At 41.4% G+C, this 12,968-nt stretch overlaps 1 protein-coding gene across 1 annotated transcript in view; it reads left to right on the top strand.

Moving 5' to 3' along the window:
* The first annotated feature begins 411 nt into the window (after window positions 1-411).
* Window positions 412-12,968, top strand: part of lrfn1.1.S (leucine rich repeat and fibronectin type III domain containing 1, gene 1 S homeolog) — a 78,552-nt gene continuing 65,995 nt past the window's right edge. The window contains exon 1 of the mRNA XM_018233367.2: window positions 412-999. The gene's annotated coding sequence lies outside the window, so the exon portion shown is untranslated. The remainder of the gene's footprint in view (window positions 1,000-12,968) is intronic.

The following is a 12,968-nucleotide window of genomic DNA, read 5'->3' as shown; positions in this document are numbered from 1 at the left end:
GTAGGTAGGGGTGCCTTTTCTTAATAACATTAGCATTAATAATCATTTTTACAGGCCAGGTCAGTAAAATACTGGCCAGGTGGCAACCCTGTCTGTAGGCTGCCTGTCCACATAGGTGGTACCAAATAGCCAATCACAGCACTTGTTACTGTGCACCACCCAGGAACACATTTCATGCTTCTGTTGCTCACTAACTCTTTTTACAATTGATTATGGCTCAAGGGTAGAACGGGTTGGGTGGGGACCCCTGACCTACACCTTCCCCTCCATCTATTTCCTGTATCCTGTATGGTCTCTCATCCCCCCACACCTATGGGCTGAACTCTCTGAGCTGCCTTTCATATCACACTCCCCTCTCACTGTAGAACTTGTCTCACTCTGCTTTCTGTCCAGCAACATCGATCCTCCCTCTCCCCCCAAGTGAAAGCTGTTCCTCTCACCACTGCTGCGTCTTTGCGCACAGTCTCCGCCTTCCGAGCCCAATCCCTCTATTTCCCCTGGACCGGACCCTCCTGCCTGTGACCTCCTATTATTATTATTATTATTATTATTACTATTTCCCATGAAGCTGCTGCAGTGCTAAAGATTTCCACCTTGGGCTCCTCCTCCCCAGCAGATCCCTCCCTGCTCCCCCACCCGAGTCCCAGACACACCGAGCCGGGGATTGGATGAGGTCGGCGCCCAACTCGTCGCTGCTGCAGAAGGAGGGTCTGCCCTTCTCCCTCTTACTCTCTCCTTTTCCCTCTTACTCTCCGGGGACCTTGTGAAATAGGAAAGGTGGGGCGACCACTTGGCTATGGGGAATCAAGTGAAGAGGCCGGGAGCCGAGTAGGATTAGCCCGCAAGTGGCATCATACATGGAGTAATCCTCGCCCTTTGAATGATTCCTTCGTGCCAGCTCTTTGATTGGTTTCCGAGGCGGAGGCAACTGCGGGAGAAGAAGCGAAGAGGAGCGCTGGGAGCAGGAGTAGGACATGACGCAGAGCGGCTCCAGCTGAAGTAAGTGCAGTAGCTCATACACCGCAATGCTGGGGGGAGGCTGCTGTCCGTGGTGCTGAACGGCCGAGAAACACAGGCATGACGGCGTATGTACGTGCCACCATCACTAATTGGCATTTTGAGCAAGGGCACATATCAGCAACATGCAGCGTCAGGTCTAGCTGGCAGCTTCCGAATAGAATTATGATGTCACTCTTCATCGTCATCGGTGATGACATTTGCGCTCATTCGTTATTCCTTATCGGGCAGAAGCAACTGATCAAAATACAATATTAGGGCAGAGACACAATGTCAGATTCGGGGAGATTAGTCGCCTGGCGACAAATCTCCTCTTTTTCGGTTGGCGACTTATCTCCCTGAACTGCCTTCCCGTCCGGCTAAAAATGATAATCGCCGGCGGGATGACACTCAGAGCGGTTCGTTTTCTGAAGTCGTCGGAAGTAAAATGAAAATCACCGGCAGGGTGGCACTCGGAGCGCTTCTTTTCCTGAAGTCGCCTGAAGTTTCCTTGTAAAGCAACTTCGGGTAACTTCGGAAAACGAAGCACTCCCGAGTGCCATCCTGCTGGCAGGGGAAGGCAGTTCGGTGAGATTAGTCACCCTGAAGAAGAGGAGATTTGTCGCTGGCCGAATAATCTCCCTGAATCTGCCTGCGTGCCCTGACTCTTAGGGCAGAGACACACAGTCAGATTCGGGGGGGGTTTGTCGCCTATCAACAAATCTCCTCTTCTTTGGGGCGACTTATCTTCCCCGAACTGCCTTCCCGTCGGCTAAAATGAAATTCGCCGGTAGGATGGCACTCTTTGTTTTCCAAAGTCGCCCAAAAGTTGCCTCACAAGGAAACTTCGGGCGACTTCAGAAAATGAAGTGATCCGAGTGCCATCCTACCGGCGATTTTCATTCTAGCCGGCGGGAAGGCACTCAGAGCACTTTGTTTTCCAAAATCGCCCGAAGTTGCCTCACAAGGAAACTGCGGGCAACTTCAGGAAACGAAGCGTTCCGAGTGCCGTCCTACCGGCGATTTCCATTTTAGAAGACATGCTACCAGCATCCATTATCTGCCAGGGTGTATGTTAGCAGCATTCATTACTTAAATAGTAATAATGACATTGTCAAGTTTTAACATACAAACATAAACTATCAACCAGGTGACACATAAGGAGGATTATGCTACCAACACACTGTATCAGGAGGGACACAAGCCAAGAAGCCAAGAATATTAAAGGATAAGTAAACCTTTAAAATAAGAGAATGTAAAATTGATGATTGTGCTATTCGAAGCACTTTTGTAATTTGCATTCATTATTTATTTTGTTTTTATTCCAAGATATTAAATGATACATGTACTGTTAATATGAATGAATTTTGTTCCAACAGCGCCACCTGCTGGCCAGTTTCTGACCAGTATTTTACATGTATCTCCTCTAATCGAGGAAGTTGTCAGGAGAAAGAAATAGACTGCTCTGATTTTCTTCTGCTTAAGAAAGATTTGCGAAAGGTTTCTATTTTTTTCCTAAGCAGAAGAACATCAGAGCAGCCTCTTTCTTTCTCCTGACAACTTCCTTGACTACTTGGTGGTCAGACTGGTTGGAAACTGGCCAACAGGTGGCGCTGTTGGAACAAAATTCAAATGCCTGTTGACAATATACCTCCATAAAGTGTTGAAAATGTGTAAAAAAAAACCTAAAAACCTACTATTTTGCAAAAGAAAACACTACAAAACACAAAAAAAAAGAGCCTCAGCCAGGTTTACAACGCTGAGTACCATTTAATACATATCCTTCTCCTAAACAGCATCAGCCAGAAAAACTGGCATCAATGTAGCAATATCTGCTTCTAATGTGGCATATCCAGCAGGAGACATACTACAGGTATGGGACCTATTATCCAGAATGCTCGGGACCTGGGATTTTCAGTATAACTGATCTTTCTGTAATTTGGATCTTTGTACCTTAAGTCTACTAGAAAAAACGTAAAAAAATAAATAAACCTGGTTTTGCTTTCAAAAAAGATTGATTATATCTTAGTTGGGATCAAGTACAAGGTACTGTTTCATTATTACAGAGAAAAAGGAAATCACTTTTCAAAATTTGGATTATTTGGATAAAATGGAGTCTATGGGAGACAACCTTTCCGTAATATGGAGCTTTCTGGATAACAAGTTTTCCGGATAAGGGATCAAAAAAACCTAAAAATACAGTATCACCATCATACAGTAATAGCAAAATAGTGATATAAAGCTATCAGCTAGGAGGCACTCTTCTAACTTTTATTATAAGACAAGCTTATCCAATAGATATGCTAACCACATACTGGTATCAGCCAACAAACCTACAGTAAAGCAAAGGCAGAAGAGATAGAAGCCAGGAGACATACACCAGACATACAAGACATTATCAATTCCCAACCATTCATCTTAACATCTGGAAACATAAAGAAGAGAGAGAGAGAGAGAGCATGTTATTAACTTGCAGCTCACTGATTGGAACATACCCCTGAGATTTAATAAAATATACTGCAAAGTATGGATTCATACATCTCCGTAGCTGATTAACCAAACCAGCATATAGTAGATCTTAGATTTGTGTTTATTACAGACTAGTTAACGCAAAAAACTTCATGCAAAATGACCTAACATACAGTGCTTCATCCATGGGATTTTGTTATGGTAAATGTGACGCTGATGTTGATGTTACCAGTCTATGTTCAATGTACCACTGATCTACATGTAACATGTATGGTATGAAGAAAGAGACAGAATGTGATGTCCAAAAACGTTTAAAAAATATATGCATACTGAATGCATTTGTGCACATGTATGTGTTTAAATGTATTTTGGGGTTGGTATGCATAATTTGTAGCCCAGAGCATGTGCCATTGTAGATACATGACCATAATTTAACGAGTGTGTATAAAAATACTGTATATATTATTCCATATGTTTATATTTGTGCCTGTGTATATATATATATATATATATATATATATATATATATATATTTGTATGTTTATTGTATACACTCTGGTGTCACTGTGTAAAATGTCAGTATCAAGCTTTGTAACGGTACATCTGTTTGTGTGCTTTTGTTTGTATCTGTGTACATTTCTTGCATACACTAGTATGTATAGGTATGTATAACTGTATGTGCACATTGTACTGTGCAACTGTGTGTTGAAATTGTATATGCAAATTGCTGAAATGGTAATGATTGCCTTTTGTTTTGGAGTGAATACAATGTGTGCATTTATATGTTTGTTTCTTTCTCAAGTAATTTTGGAGAAGTAATTGAATAGCTAAACCATATCAGCTTCAAAGTCAGCACTTTATAGCATTTATATATATAAAAAAAAACATTACTCTTTTCCTGCCTCTTTCTGCAGTAACAAGACCTTGGCCTCTCCTATCAACTGCAGTGTATTTTAGCATAAAACCTTTGATTCATTCCCTGTGCTGTTCATACAGTAGTCCACATAATCTGTTAAGTGTTGATCCTTTACCTGTTCCTAGTTTGGGGTTCCCATTCTTAGTTGTGGTGAATGTGATATATTTATATGCTTTATGGTTTTCTGATTGGCTTGAAGCCTATATAGTCATTGTGAGACTATATTATTACTGAATCATCACCATTCTTGAAGAATGGCATTTTATTCCATTTGGTTGGTAAACCATTTATGTACAAAATAATTCTAAAACTTTCTTCAGAGTCGAGCCTCCAGCCTGATGCTCTCTAAAGGCAGTTTATCTGCCTATTTATGGGGACCTCCAATGGGCCCACCTGACCGATAACTGTCCATAAAAGGGCAGAGGTCAACTGGACAGGTTCAATTTCTAGTTGGTTCAGGGAGTGCATTGGCAAGTTGATGTGGTCCAGGGCTGGAACTTTGGGTAGGAAGAGTAGGCACGTTCCTATGGTGCAAGGTTAAGGGGGCACCTTTTCTGACTGCTACCCCTAATCTGGTCAACTCTCTCCTTTCTGTCCAACTGTCCACTGTGTTGAGTCTCACATGCAAGTCCTAGTCGGTGCCGTGACTGGCCAGGTTGCCTAGGGTGCCTTGCTGGCCCTGGTCCGGCTCTGATGTGGTCCTCGCTCCAATGGCTCTTATACCCACTGTTGTAATCTGATTGTTTGGCCGTAGAGTCAATGATTAGATTAAAGCCCAATGTTGTCCACCTAAGTTAGGCATATTGATGAAAGATCCACTTATTTGGCGACCTTGGCAAACAAGCGGCTCTGTATAGTCATATTTTCCACATTCCCTAAGTGGTGATGTGTTGGGTCTCTGAAATTGAAAATTCTTAGGTTCCTTTCTGTATAAAATAAATTTGTTCTAGGTATTTCTTTTATTTTCAGGTTCCAGAATAATGTACAGTGCCACCACATGTGTCTGAAAGGTCAGATCTGGCCAAATATGTTTTGAGTCACTCTTTGCTCAATTTTAAATTCAAAATTTTGCACAACAGTGTCCCAGTTTGGTCGTCTTTAGGATCACCTGAAGGCTAAGCTAAAATGTTTATTTAAGTGCATGTCTGATATTCCAAGATAGGGTAAGACTGGGAGGCCTGGGGCCCACCGGGACCGCTGTCCAGGGCCCCCTTCCAGCCTCCCTGCCCGCCCCCTACTGTGAGGGGCACACACATGAAGGTGCGCTCTGGAATCCCAATATGGGGAGAGGGGGTCTGCCCCATGAAGGTTGGGCACACCGGGTTTTTTCCCGGTGTCCCGCTGGGCCAGTCTGACCCTGATCGTTAATTTTGTGGAACCCTTACATTAGAACAAGACTACAAGTTTTCTTTCTCATGCCTTTTGAACTATTCCTACATATTCCATCTTCACAGTAGAAATAATACTTCATCCTTTCCAGCATGGAAGTTCCAATTCCTCTTGTTCCTCTTATAGTGACAATCCTGTAAAGGTTCCATAAGCTCTAAATATTGGAGTGTAACAGTAGGGACAATGGACCAAGAGATCATGGTGTGGGTTCAGCTAATGTGCAGTTTCAATATACTGTATGTATGTAGAAAAGATTTTCTTAAAGTAGACCTGTCACCCAGACACAAAAATCTGTATAATAAAAGTCCTTTTCAAATTAAACATGAAATCCAATTTCTATTTTTTATTGAAGCATTCATAGCTGTTGTAAGCTCATTTAAAAATCTCAGCTGTCAATCAAATATTGTCTGCCCCTCCTCTATGCCAGTGGCATAGAGGCGGGGCAGACAATTACTTTCACTTTCCATTCAGCACTTCCTAGATGTCACTGCTCTCCCCACATTCCCCCGTTCTCTTAACCATTTAATAGTGTAACCAGGACATGGGGATGGGCATCAGGTCCCCCATTCTGGTGCACAAACAAGATTCTGAGATGATACAAGGCTTGTCTTAATAACAGTGTCCACAAAATGGCTCCTGCCTGCTTGCTATAATTATGAATTCTCAGACTGATGGAAACAAGATTCAAATAATTTATATAGTGTAATTATAGTTCATTTTGCTTGACTGATGTGATAAAATAGGATTTGGAATTTTTTTTCTTTGGGGGACGGGTCCCCTTTAATGGTTTGGGGTTTAGGGGGAAGATTTGTTTTGGGCCGAGTAACTTTTTAGCGAATGTCTCCTGAGTATTTTCTTCTGCAATGTCAGTGTTGCCCCCACTGTTCATGAGGTCAGACAATCTGATGCCGTGCAGTTGCAGATTTTCTTTTAGGCCTTGAGTTTCTAGATTCTAATTGGAAATGTATTCCATGTTCAATTCATAAGGCTTTGAATTCTTTTTAGTAGTGCGAATTCTCTCTGTTGCCTGTAATTTCATTGCCTCTCATTGTTATAAAAAAAAAAAAAAATAGCCAACAGAAGAAAATAATTCAGAATTCAGAAAGAAAGTTAGTAACTCCTGCACTTTTTGTGGCACATTAACCTAGGGTCGAATATCGAGGGTTAATTAACCCTCGATATTCGACTGTCGAAATAAAATCCTTCGACTTCGAATATCGAAGTCGAAGGATTTACCGCTATTCCTATGATCAAACGATTGAAGGAATAATCCTTCGATCGAACGATTAAAAGGATTTTAATCCATCGATCGAAGGATATTCCTTAGATCAGAAAATTGTTAGGAAGCCTATGGGGACCTTCCCCATAGGCTAACATTGGCCTCGGTAGGTTTTAGGTGGCGAACTAGGGGGTCGAAGAATTTTTTAAAGAGACTTCGACTAGTCGACTAGTCGAATAGTCGAACGATTTTTAGTTCGAATCATTCGATTTGAAGGTCGTAGTCGAAGGCCGAAGTAGCCCATTCGATGGTCGAAGTATCCAAAAAACCATTCGGAATTCGAACTATTTTTCCTCTATTCTTTCACTCGAGCTAAATAAATGGGCCCCTTTATGTACAGTCAAGTTTATTGACAAGAAGAGTTTGATTTCCTGTCATTCCTTTTGCTGTTCATGCAAAAGTATAAAGACTTCCAGTAATATGACGGAACTCTCATGGGTAAGAGAAAAGCCCAGGTGCTCAAGAGCAGAAATATCCATAGAAAGCCAATCTTGGCTGGTACACAGAGGACCCCACTACTAATGGATTTGTAAAAAAACAAAGTAGGGTGTTTGTAAAACGTAATTCCAGGAACAATGCCTTCTTTCTTGAAATTTCCAATAAATGCTATTAGTACTGGGGTTCTTTGTGTACCAAACCAATTTTTGGTTTTGTACAGATATTCCTTTTGCTGTAGCTATATCTATAGGAGCACAAATCACTTTCTAAAAATATTGCTTTGTGTATAAAGCTGCATTTAGTTTAATGCTTAGTGATCTATTCTCAAGAGTCAATGACATTTCTGGTGAAATTGATTGTTTTATGGGTTGTTGGGAAGCTATAATCTCGGCAATTAAAGCTCTAGTAAAATGTTTGCAAACATAGGTCTACTGTGCGCGCAATGCTTTTCCAACCTGGAGTTTGTATCAAATGTCACCCATACACACAGAGCCATCTGCTGGAACTGTACTGCTTGCAGCTCCCACAACATCTGTCTTAATATTGCTCCTTTTTTGCTAACTGCGTAAAGGCTACGGATTCTGTTTTGCTATAAGAATTGCTATCATTAATTCTCTTTGACCCCCTACAGCGAGGTCACCCCTCTGTTACCTACACCCCCTATTATCTGTCCTTCAATCTCATTGGTATCCAGGAGGCGATTATCTAATCTGGTCACACACAGTTTGTTGTGACAGGCAGATGACAGATGCACAACATCACAGGAAAAACATAAGGGATGAAACAATACTTAGCAGATATTGATTCTGGAAAAGAATTGTTGGAATAATCAAGAATGTGACTAAAAACAGTAGAGCAGCGTTGCAGTCCTGAGGCTGAACAAAATGGTGGCGTGTTTGGACAATGTCTATATTTCATCAATGTCTTGCTGTCATCTCCAAAACAGAATCTCCTAATCAGAAATATGGGCGCAGTATATTGGAAATCTGTTGTTTCTAGCTGTAGTCAGAAGTATTACAGGTAAGAAATGCAGATACATTAAAAATGGACTGGAATGTTTCTCCCTCAACAGACACAGGCTGTGAATTCTTTGGATGAAAACATACAATTCATTCCTGAAATGCCAACTGATATTATTCATTATCTGGAATTATACAAGTGTTGAGAATGACCATGGGAACCCAATATTATTAATTCAACTCTTAAGCTGGCCATAGACGCAAAGATCTCATCGTAAGAATCGAGGATTCATACGATTTTCGGAACGTGTGTGGAGAGTCCCGTCATTTTTCGTCCGGCGGAGATCGGTCGTTTGGTCGATCGGACAGGTTAGAAAATTTCTGTCGGTTGCCGATAATATCTCTGCGTGTATTGCCGATCGTACAATTTTCAGTGGGAGACTGTCAGCAGCTTTGGTAGGACATAACTATCGTATGATTGCTGTCAGGGGCAGAACATCGGCTGATCTGTTCTTTAACTACTTTATTTGGTCGAAATGGTAAGACTTTGATCTGAATGGTTAGTGGCAGGTCGGGAAATGGGAAAGTCCGATCGTACATTGATTCGTACGATCAGTTCTTTGCGCCTGTGGCCAGCTTTAGGGGCACACTTCACACCAATTCAGCTTTGATGGTCCTCAGTATCTGATTAAAGAATATGGGTCCAAGAGGCATGAAGAAAGGCGTCTTGGGAAGGAGAAGATAAATGACTCTTACGTTAAGAGCCGTAGGATGTTTCCTTTTTCATAAGCACTAATTAGAAACATGATCACTAAAAATCTGAATGACCGAGTGCAGTTGTTTACCCAATTTATAGGGAGAGAGTTAAAGTGCTATAAGAGTCGGTGGTGTAGGCAGAAGCTCTTTATAGGGATACTGTCATAAGAAAACATGTTTTTTTCCAAACACATCAGTTAATAGTGCTGCTCCAGCAGAATTCTGCTTCTTTTTCAAAAGAGCAAACTGATTTTTTTATATTTCATTTTGAAATCTGGGGGGATAGACATATTGTCAGTTTCCCAGCTGCCCTCAGTCATGTGACTTGTGCTCTGATAAACTTCAGTCACTCTCTACTGCTGTACTGCAAGTTGGAGTGATATCACCCCCCCAGGAGCCTAACAAAAGAACAATGGGAAGGTAACCAGATAGCAGCTCCCTAACACAAGATAACAGCTGCCTGGTAGATCTAAGAACAGCACTCAATAGTAATATCCAGGTCCCACTGAGACACATTCAGTTACATTGAGTAGGAGAAACAACAGACTGCCAAATTTTCAGGTAGAATCTACTGTATATGCTAAACCCTGTGCATATATGTGTGTGTGTGGAAAAGACCTAAAATACTAAGTACATCAGAAATTCTTGAACTACTGTAAATTACATGCAAGTAGGTAGAAAAGTATGCTAGTACCAACAAAATATCGTGTTTGTATATACTATAGTTATTCTTTCTTGTAATACAGTAAGGGGCACATTTATTAATGGTCGAATATCGAGGGTTAATTAACCTTCGATATTCGAACGTCGAAGTAAAATTCTTTGACTTCGAATATCGAAGTCGAAGGATTTACTGCATTTCCTAATATCGATCGATTCGAACGATTTTCCTTCGAACAGAAAATTGTTAGGAAGCCTATGGGGACCTTCCCCATAGGCTAACATTGATGTTCGGTAGGTTTTAGTACTTGGTCGAAGTTTTTTTTAAAGAGACAGTACTTCGACTATCGAATGGTCGAATAGTCGAACGATTTTTAGTTCGAATCGTTTGATTCGAAGTCGTAGTCGAAGGTCGAAGTAGCCAATTCGATGGTCGAAGTAGCCAAAAAAAACATTCGAAATTCGAAGTTTTTGTTCTTCTATTGCTTCACTCAAGCTAAGTAAATGTGCCCATAAATGTTTTATTTTTAATTTAAACATATGCACACATACTGTATAAATTCATTTTTTGGCTGAAAGAAATACTGATATTTTATTCTGTTTATTATTCTAAATAGACCAATATGTTTTGACTTACATTTAAGGAATTTGAACTGGTCCTGGTGGCAGTTACATTAAACATGATGCTTAACATGATGCAGACAGTGGGAATAAGAGGTCTGATACAGTGAGCGCATCTGCTTCGCTTTGCTTTGACTTTTAAATTCATAAGACAAAAGTTCCATAACTTGGCATTACCTATAGCTGCATTGTCCCTCTGCTTGTTGAAAGCTATTCCCTCATTTTGTGAAGTGCTTACCCTTATCTAGCCTAACATATCTTTATTGTACATTGTATGCTGCTAAATGCAATACACAGTGCTATATCTCTCACCCCTTCATCTGATTGTAAGCTCTTTTCGGCAAGGCCCTCTTTTACTCTTGTATTAATTGTACTGTATATTTATATGTAATATGTCTGTTTACTATATTTATGTGCAGCATCTGAAATATGTGTGCGCCTTATAAATACATGTTAATAATTACATCTTGTGAGCATCTTAACCACAAACTAAAACAAACTGTAGACAGCTAAAAGCTGCAGGTCAGCGGTGGATAGCAAGCTCCAGACCAACTCATCTGCTTCTTCCTCAGCAATGTAGACAACATATTTATAGCTGGCTTGAGATGAACTGAAATGCATCCCCTTAATGGAATTGTTATATTCTGTATAAGACTTCCAGTCTGTCAGTGTAAATTATTTCCCCCCAGTATATTGCCCTCCATGCAGGAAATAGAACTTTGTTTAGGACTTGAAGCTGATGTGATCCCAGAGTAGAGTCCTGCAGCGTGTCGGGTACTCGCAAAAACCTGTGGTACCCTGCGGGTAGTGGGTAGAAGTTCCGGTTGAGGGTATAGACGGGGGTCGTAGGTTCTGCGGGGTTGCGGGTCGGGCTGCGGGTCTTCTCAATAGCAATTTTTACTCCTTTTTTATGATCACGCCTACTTCCGATGATGTCACTTCCGGTTTACAATGACAGCACTTCCTGTTTTACTCCTTTTTTCGCTGATCACGCCTACTTCCAATGATGTCACTTCCCAGACAGCACTTCCTGATTCTTTATGGTCATCGGTTTGCGTGTCCGGGCTGCGGATAAGGTACTTGCGGGTAGGGTCGCGGGTCCAAGTGGTAAAAATGTGGGTTGCGGGTCCGGGTTGCGGATTGCAGGTTGCAGGTACGGGTTCCAAAAAATGGACCCGCGCAGGACTCTATCCCAGAGTCCTTCTTGTATCTTTAGAGAAGTAGACTGCAAAATGAGCATTTCTTCTTACTCTAATAAAGAATGGAATACAGAATACAGAAGGCAGATACTGTGCCTGGAGAGGCAGAGGGTGTGAGAGGGGTCTAGATTGGAGGAATCAGCATCTGTAGGGGATTCCCATTTGAGTATCCAAAGGGGCTGGAGTCGCACTGCGTGTCCATAAGTGCTTGACACACCTTTTAGTATGATGTAGAGAGTGATATTTCGAGATAATTTGCAATTTGTTTTCATTTTTTATTATTGAAGGTTTTTGAGTTATTTAGCTTTTAATTCAGCAGCTCTTCATTTTAAGCAATCTGGTAACTAGGGTCCAAATTAACCTAGCAACCATGCATTATTTTGAATAAGAGACTGGAATATGAATAGGAGAAAGTCTGAATAGAAGGATCAGTAATAAAAAGTAGCAATAACAATATATTTGTAGCCTTACAGAGCATTTGTTTTTTAGAAGGGGACAGCGACGCCCATTTGAAAGCTGCAAAGAATCAGAAAAAAAAGACAAATAACTATAAAACTATAAAAAATAAATAATGAAAACCAATTGGTCGTTCTATAACATAATAACAGTTACCTTAAAGGTGAGCCACCCCTTTAAAGTGACAGTATCCTGAAAGAGCACTAGAAGATTTCAGAGACTGTGTTTGCTCGGAAATACCTTTAAAGACTTTACTTTCTTTTAGTTAGACAGTTTGCTCCTGCCTAGTTGGATAGTGAGGCCCCTATTGCCACCCGGTTGGGAGTGCTGCCTGTATTAGTTGTCCATTTACTTAGATAAACAGTTATTTAGTTTACCCACTACTATGTGTGAATTATTACTGTGTGGGGCCCCCCGTAGCTGCATTTCCGGATCCCACTAGGTGGAGGCACTGCAATAATAAGTACAAGGTACCCAATCTCTGCCAATACCACTGGCTCAGGTTTGTCCCGTGCCATTACGTAAGACCTATAAGTGGAGTGTAACACTGACAGAAGGGTGTTGAAAGGGTTACATATAGTTGCACTCAGCCACCACCTTCGGACTAGGAGGTAACGCCACAGCTCCTTCAGTGCTGCGCATCAATAGGCGCAGAACACTTGCATCTAAAGAATCAGGAGCACATGAACCAGAAATGACACCAACTGTGCTTTGAGAATTTTCAGCGCGTAAAGGTGGCCATGCACGGAGAGATCCGCTTGATTGGCCCTAGTCCCAACGATCGGATCCTAATGAATGGTAACGGGCGGATCGCGGGACCGCATCAACGA

This window comes from Xenopus laevis, chromosome 8S (assembly GCF_017654675.1).
Source record: "Xenopus laevis strain J_2021 chromosome 8S, Xenopus_laevis_v10.1, whole genome shotgun sequence".
NCBI lineage: Eukaryota > Metazoa > Chordata > Amphibia > Anura > Pipidae > Xenopus > Xenopus laevis.
The sequence above is the reverse complement of the archived record's forward strand: the minus strand, read 5'-3'. Positions and strand labels throughout refer to the sequence as shown.